This window comes from Schistocerca americana, chromosome X (assembly GCF_021461395.2).
Source record: "Schistocerca americana isolate TAMUIC-IGC-003095 chromosome X, iqSchAmer2.1, whole genome shotgun sequence".
Classification (NCBI taxonomy): Eukaryota; Metazoa; Arthropoda; class Insecta; order Orthoptera; family Acrididae; genus Schistocerca; species Schistocerca americana.
The window spans coordinates 574,612,260-574,620,990 of NC_060130.1; positions in this window are offsets into that span (position 1 = coordinate 574,612,260).

The window sequence follows — 8,731 nt, forward strand, 5'->3', positions numbered from 1 at the left end:
GCTGCGTTGGTAAAGTACCGGAACTTCAAGCGCTGATAGAAAGCACCGAAGCTGAAATCGTTATAGGTACAGAAATCTGGCTGAAGCCAGAGATAAATTCTGCCGAAATTTTTACAAAGGTACAGATGGTGTTTAGAAAGGATAGAGTGCATGCAACCAGTGGTGGAGTGTTCGTCGCTGTTAGTAGTAGCTTATCCTGTAGTGAAGTAGAAGTGGATAGTTCCTGTGAATTATTATGGGTGGGGGCTACACTCAACAACCGAGCTAGGTTAGTAATTGGCTCCTTTTACCGACCTCCCGACTCAGCAGCATTAGTGGCAGAACAACTGAGAGAAAATTTGGAATACATTTCACATAACTTTTCTCAGCATGTTATAGTCTTAGGTGGAGATTTCAATTTACAAGATATAGACTGGGACACTCAGATGTTTAGGACGGGTGGTAGGGACAGAGCATCGAGTGACATTGTACTGAGTGCACTATCCGAAAATTACCTCGAGCAATTAAACAGAGAACCGACTCGTGGAGATAACATCTTGGACCTACTGATAACAAACAGACCCGAACTTTTCGATTCTGTATGTACAGAACAGGGAATCAGTGATCATAAGGCCGTTGCAGCATCCCTGAATTTGGAAGTTAGTAGGAATATAAAAAAAGGAAGGAAGGTTTATCTGTTTAGCAAGAGTAATAGAAGGCTGATTTCAGACTACCTAACAGATCAAAACGAAAATTTCTGTTCCGACACTGACAATGTTGAGTGTTTATGGAAAAAGTTCAAGCCAATCGTAAAATGCGTTTTAGACAGGTACATGCCGAGTAAAACTGTGAGGGACGGGAAAAACCCACCGTGGTACAACAACAAAGTTAGGAAACTACTGCGAAAACAAAGAGAGCTTCACTCTAAGTTTAAACGCAGCCAAAACCTCTCAGACAAACAGAAGCTAAACGATGTCAAAGTTAGCGTAAGGAGGGCTATGCGTGAAGCGTTCAGTGAATTCGAAAGTAAAATTCTATGTACCGACTTGACAGAAAATCCTAGGAAGTTCTGGTCTTACGTTAAATCAGTAAGTGGCTCGAAACAGCATATCCAGACACTCCGGGATGATGATGGCATTGAAACAGAGGATGACACGCGTAAAACTGAAATACTAAACACCTTTTTGCAAAGCTGTTTCACAAAGGAAGACCGCACTGCAGTTCCTTCTCTAAATCCTCGCACAAACGAAAAAATGGCTGACATCGAAATAAGTGTCCAAGGAATAGAAAAGCAACTGGAATCACTCAACAGAGGAAAGTCTGCTGGACCTGACGGGATACCAATTCGATTCTACACAGAGTACGCGAAAGAACTTGCCCCACTTCTAACAGCCGTGTACCGCAAGTCTCTAGAGGAAGGTTCCAAATGATTGGAAAAGAGCACAGGTAGTTCCAGTCTTCAAGAAGGGTCGTCGAGCAGATGCGCAAAACTATAGACCTATATCTCTGACGTCGATCTGTTGTAGAATTTTAGAACATGTTTTTTGCTCGAGTATCATGTCGTTTTTGGAAACCCAGAATCTACTATGTAGGAATCAACATGGATTCCGGAAACAGCGGTCGTGTCAGACCCAACTCGCCTTATTTGTTCATGAGACCCAGAAAATATTAGATACAGGCTCCCAGGTAGATGCTATTTTTCTTGACTTCCGCAAGGCGTTCGATACAGTTCCGCACTGTCGCCTGATAAACAAAGTAAGAGCCTACGGAATATCAGACCAGCTGTGTGGCTGGATTGAAGAGTTTTTAGCAAACAGAACACAGCATGTTGTTGTCAATGGAGAGACGTCTACAGACGTTAAAGTAACCTCTGGCGTGCCACAGGGGAGTGTTATGGGACCATTGATTTTCACAATATATATAAATGACCTAGTAGATAGTGTCGGAAGTCCCATGCGGCTTTTCGCGGATGATGCTGTAGTATACAGAGAAGTTGCAGCATTAGAAAATTGTAGCGAAATGCAGGAAGATCTGCAGCGGATAGGCACTTGGTGCAGGGAGTGGCAACTGACCCTTAACATAGACAAATGTAATGTATTGCGAATACATAGAAAGAAGGATCCTTTATTGTATGAGTATATGATAGCGGAAGAAACACTGGTAGCAGTAACTTCTGTAAAATATCTGGGAGTATGCGTGCGGAACGATTTGAAGTGGAATGATCATATAAAATTAATTGTTGGTAAGGCGGGTACCAGGTTGAGATTCATTGGGAGAGTCCTTAGAAAATGTAGTCCATCAACAAAAGAGGTGGCTTACAAAACACTCGTTCGACCTATACTTGAGTATTGCTCATCAGTGTGGGATCCGTACCAGATCGGGTTGACGGAGGAGATAGAGAAGATCGAAAGAAGAGCGGCTCGTTTCGTCACAGGGTTATTTGGTAACCGTGATAGCGTTACAGAGATGTTTAACAAACTCAATTGGCAGACTCTGCAAGAGAGGCGCTCTGCATCGCGGTGTAGCTTGCTCGCCAGGTTTCGAGAGGGTGCGTTTCTGGATGAGGTATCGAATATATTGCTTCCCCCTACTTATACCTCCCGAGGAGATCACGAATGTAAAATTAGAGAGATTCGAGCGCGCACAGAGGCTTTCAGACAGTCGTTCTTCCCGCGAACCATACGCGACTGGAACAGGAAAGGGAGGTAATGACAGTGGCACGTAAAGTGCCCTCCGCCACACACCGTTGGGTGGCTTGCGGAGAATAAATGTAGAATGTAGATGTAGATGAGACCAATGATTATGTATGTCTTGGAATTCACTAACATCAAAAGATATGGTAATGCTAGATGCCTCTGAGAGAAAGGTACTCAGAAGAATCATTCGACAAGTCTGTGAAAGAAGAATATGGAGGGTGAGGTACAGTCATGAATATCTTCCTATTAAAAGGATAATGAAATCAGCCAAACTGACATGGGTAGGTCATGTGGCACACATGAGCAACATGGAAGTAATTAAAATCAAGTGGATTGAAGAGGATGGGTTGCCTGAGAATCAGATGAATAAATGGAGCCATGGAAGCCCAGCAGCAAAAGGGCTGTAGGGGATGAAAATTCAAGCCCTAAATCGCAATATCTAGCAGAGAATGGTTGAAGAGGACAAGTTACACAATGAACAGCAGCACCACTGAAGTATGTACGTAAATACTGCTGATTACACCAATGGAGCTTCAAGGTCATTTATGAACAGTTTAAAATTAATTCTGGTGCTTGAACTGCGTTAGTTGAGAAACTATACTAGTGTTAAATTTGCTTCCATATGCCGAGGCAAGTAAAACATATTGAGGCCCATGTTCGGAAATGTATATCAATTCCTAATCAATGTGGTAATTCTTCCCTTCTCCACTTGTGCTCTATACAAGTGAGATGTTAAATTAAATTCTTTGTTAGCAGCTCTATGTTAAAAACAAAATAGTGAACTTGTATTCCAATAATAGTTCAGCAGGAGAACTACCTAACAACAAATTTTTTTGTCTTTACTAATTTCCCTATATTTTTCTTTTAACTGGCTGCTGATAGTTCGTTGTAGCCCATTTATACCTACATCTGCTGTAGACTTCATCCTTTGCTAACTTTGGCGCAGAGGGGGGCAACAGATTAAACCTATTTTGCACATTTACCACAAAGCTGACAAATAAAGACCCACATTTGTTCCTGTTGCCACTTTCCACCTCTTTATTTTCTACGAGTTCCATTAGCATGCTGTACACATAAGACAGATCAAATCAGCACATACTACTACAGGTTATCTTTACTAAGTCATATCACAGTCATCACAGGTTTGATTTAACACATTACCCTGTTAATTACGTACTGTCACTCAGACTATGAGATCATCTTTGGAGAAGACTGAATAAAGAAGCAGTGTAAGTGATATAAAATTCATTGAAGTAACTTCAGAACTGGAGACTCTACCACAATTGTTATCTAAATGAACCTACTGTAAAAATAAAAGAGGATATCTCATCTACACTCATAAATATTCTATAAATCTTAGTAAAATCTGAAAATTCAGTTAAAAAAACATACTATAGTATACCGTACTAAGTAATGCGTGAAATGTAAATTAAAGTGTATTAAAATCATGAGACAAACCTTATTACAATCACTGGTGCACTTTTTTGTCCCTCTTTTTACTCTTCAATCCTCTTTAGATTTGTTTGTGTTTCTGTACAAACAGAAATAAGAGCACATAAATATAAATATATTTTGTACAGTAGGCTGAGTAATACTTACTGGTACATGACCAAAACATTATAGATAGATCTCCAGCAAATATGCTCATAATTTGATTACTAAGAGATACATGCAATTTCGGAAAGAAATATTTTGAGTTAGTTTAATTACGAGTTTGAAAGTCAGGCCAAATACAAGACTCCTGTAATATAGCAGTTTTTTTTCATTTACATGTATTATAGGCATGTCACTGTTTGTACCTAAAAATACTTCCATAAATGAAACATATTTAGAAAATTTAAGGGCTAAAATTTTCATAGTCCAGTAAAAATAAAATGCTACTTAAGTGTTATTCTAGCACATACAGGTATAAGTTCACTGAGTATGAATCTGAAGAATCCAAGTACTGAAGACACCTTAATTTACCAAAAATTACATCATTGCTTTACATATCAATTATTTAATAATGATAGAAGGCTAATGCTTTCACATAAGAGGTTTGCTGATACATTTGTAAGAGCAGTGTCAAATTCACATTATGTCAGCTGATGAAATAAGGTTACCAGGAATATGCTAGAAATCCACTGTAACATGACATATTTTGTATTACACTTTGTCTCAAATGACATCTGACAATACTATTGAGAATGTTCTGAGCACTAGTAGTAGCAGTAGTAGTAGTAGTAGAAGTAGTAGTAGTATTAGTACCGGTAGTAATATTTATTAGTAGATCTCGTTTAGAAGGATATTGGGTATGTCTTGGTAGCACAATTTAAGAACAACGAAATTAAAGTAATTCACATATACATACTTACAAGTATTGATTGACAAGGATGGGACACGTAGTTGACTGTGGCCTTACAGTACTAACCACCACAGCAATTGCTTACAATAATGTATGGAAACCACAGAAAACCTAAATCAAGATGGCTCAGTAATGATTGGAGCCTCCACACTCCCAAACATAAGGCAATATAGTTTAAAACAGTGTTACCTCATTTCGTTTACCCCCTAGTGTACAATACCGTTTTACAAATCATTTATTTAATAATTATAAAAGGCTAATACTACACTGTTTATTCACTTCTCACTCCCAGTCACTGCACACCATACACACACATTGTTTGATAATAATACACACACTGTCAGCTGATGTCAGGGCAGTTTCGTGCACCACAACTTTCCATTTGCTTGCCTGAAAAACTGAGTTAGCATCCCTCTATAACGAGTGAGGTGTTATGCTCAGAAAGAGGATAAGGTGTTCGTATCACACATTGTATATTGTGAAAATGTTATGTGGAATGTTAGATGTTTTATTATCGACATTATTGTGATCAATTTTTTACCACATCCCTACTCTGTGTTATAAATATATAAATAAAATTAATAAATCTAAATCCTTCAACGTATAGGATGTTTGGGTTAGAAGGTACTTTTTAACGGCCATTTTAAATAAGTTTGTTTTCGCAATTTGTTTCGTCTCCTTGGATAATTTATTGTTGGCCTACAGTTTTATTCCTTGGTAGAAAATTTCGTAAGATCATGCATTAGAAAATAGCTTGGCCCCAACCTAAAAGCATTAAATATATTAAAAAGAAGAAACATCAAAATTTCTCTCACTGGACGTTTTCATCACAAAAAAAACTTCATCAACAGCACAGAACTGTTGAATTCCCTGGTTACAAGGACTTCAAGCGTAAGCCTACATGAAGTACTATCACAGTGCAAAAAAATATAAAACTGTAAACGAGGAATTTGGTCCGTTATTGGTTCAACACAAAAAACGCCCAGTTGCGGTATCAGCCTAGTTTGACAAACTACTGAAATATTAACTAAATTGATGCAAGATAATGATCGCAATAGCTAATACTTGTAATAGACAATTACATACGAAATAGTGACTGGAATCTATGATAATAAATTACTTTCTCTCTGTGCTCCAGACCAAATGACATCAACTTACACCAAATTTTTCGATAGCCAGCTGGAATCAATTCATGCGACTTTTCACAGATCATTTAATAATGTTCATAGACACTTTCGTGACACCAAACAATATGGCGTGTTATTATTTTCATCATAAAATAATACCTAAAGATAAATACTAAATTGTTTGAATTACAAACCAATTGCTTAAAAATACGAATATAATAAATGAGGAAAATGTGATAATGTAACATAAATTGTACAATTTCACGTACGTTATTCCATTCAGGAATAAGATGTAGGTGTTACACATTGATTTGATTATATTATCTATGCCAGAGTCTTTATTTTACTTTCATTCAGCACTTACAAGAGAACAGTCTTTGCGTCCTACGTTACTCAGTGCTACAGTTTCTACAAATTGCTATATGTTCTTCTCGCTCTTAGTTCATGGGAATGCACAGTCACCTTTGAACTATCCCTCTAGTTCAGACAGTTATATTCTTCTAAAATCGCTTCTAATTAACAAATGATTAGAACGACCGCTGCAAGACAATAGTTTAAACTCCGCGCTGCCCCACTGGCAATCACGGCTTCCAACCAACCACACACAACTCTGCACTGCTTATGTTTGTAGAACCCGCCACCCACGTTATTTATTAGAAGAATTGCAACAATGAACATGCTTTCGTATCTCTTGTATGGTTAGTAACGTAAATTGGACAACAGCATGGAGTGAGGTTAATCGCAGAGGCTTATGAGCGAAAGCTACACTTCGACGTAAGGCAGATTGCGTACCGTGATATGTGCATTCAGACGATTGATTCACAGTTAGTGCTTAAAATGTTAGTTTGTGTACCTATGTAAGTGGTCTCAGACAGCGTCACTGCCCCTTATGTTGGTTATTAACACATTACGTGCCAAAACTTTATTATTTTATTTTAAACTATTTTTTTACTTTAATGTGATGCAATGAGTGATAAAATAAAGAAAAAGCTGTTCTGAAAATTTCCGTATGTTAGTAAAAAGCTTTAAACCATCCCATTCTCTCGGCACTGTCAGAATTGTCAATGCGAAAACTAGAAATGGGTAAAGCTGTTTTTTTCAGAAATCGGATCAGAACTGGTTTCTCACTGGAATGAATTGGCTCTTTTTCATTACTCAGCACTCACCATTTAATCACAAAAATATATAAGAAGAAGGTACATTGCCGTTTTAATTCAGGTCACTTAACCTGTATTTTTATCTGATTTGCTCCTATTTTGAAAGGACATATAAAGAGGAGTAATAACTTTCTGTTATGTCTCTAGTAATTTTCATTTACAAAAGTTTTAAATTTCATCTGCAGGAAAATTTGTAAATACTACAACAAAATCCTAAATATTTTTTATCAAGTACAAAAAGAAGACTAATAGTTTTTATATTTTGATACTTCTACTGAAAAAAAAAAATCTTCCCCATGAACCATGGACCTTGCCGTTGGTGGGGAGGCTTGCGTGCCTCAGCGATACAGATGGCCTTACCGTAGGTACAACCACAATGGAGGGGTATACGTTGAGAGGCCAGACAAACGTATGGTTCCTGAAGAGGGGCAGCAGCCTTTTCAGAAGTTGCAGGGGCAACAGTCTGAATGATTGACTGACCTGGCCTTGCAACATTAACCAAAACGGCCTTGCTGTGCTGGTACTGCGAACGGCTGAAATCAAGGGGAAACAACGGCTGTAATTTTTCTCGAGGGCATGCAGCTTTACTGTATAGATAAATGATGATGGCGTACTCTTGGGTAAAATATACCGGAGGTGAAATAGTCCCCCATTCGGATCTCCGGGCGGGGACTACTCAACAGGACGTCGTTATCAGGAAAAAGAAAACTGGCGTTCTACGGATCGGAGGGTGGAATGTCAGATAACTTAACCGGGCAGGTAGATTAGAAAATTTAAAAAGGGAAATGGATAGGTTAAAGTTAGATATAGTGGGAATTAATGAAGTTTGGTATCAGGAGGAACAGGACTTTTGGTCCGGTGAATACAGGGTTATAAACACAAAATCAAAGAGGGGTAATGCAGGAGTAGGTTTAATAATGAATAGGAAAATGGGAATGCGGGTAAGCTACCACAAACAGCATAATGAACGCATTATTGTGGCCAAGATAGACACGAAGCCCACACCTACTACAGTAGTACAAGTTTATATGCCAACTAGCTCTGCAGATGATGAAGAAATTGAAGAAATGTATGACGAGATAAAAGAAATTATTCAGGTAGTGAAGGAACACGAAAATTTAATAGTCATGGGTGACTGGAATTCGAGAGTAGGAAAAGGGAGAGAAGGAAACATAGTAGGTGAATATGGATTGGGGCTAAGAAATTAAAGAGGAAGCCGCCTGGTAGAGTTTTGCACAGAGCCTAACTTAATCATAGCAAACACTTGGTCCAAGAATCATGAAAGAAGGTTGTATACATGGAAGAATCCTGGAGATACTAGAAGGTATCAGATAGATTATATAATGGTAAGACAGAGATTTAGGAACCAGGTTTTAAATTGTAAGACATTTCCAGGGGCAGATGTGGACTCTGACCACAATCTATTGG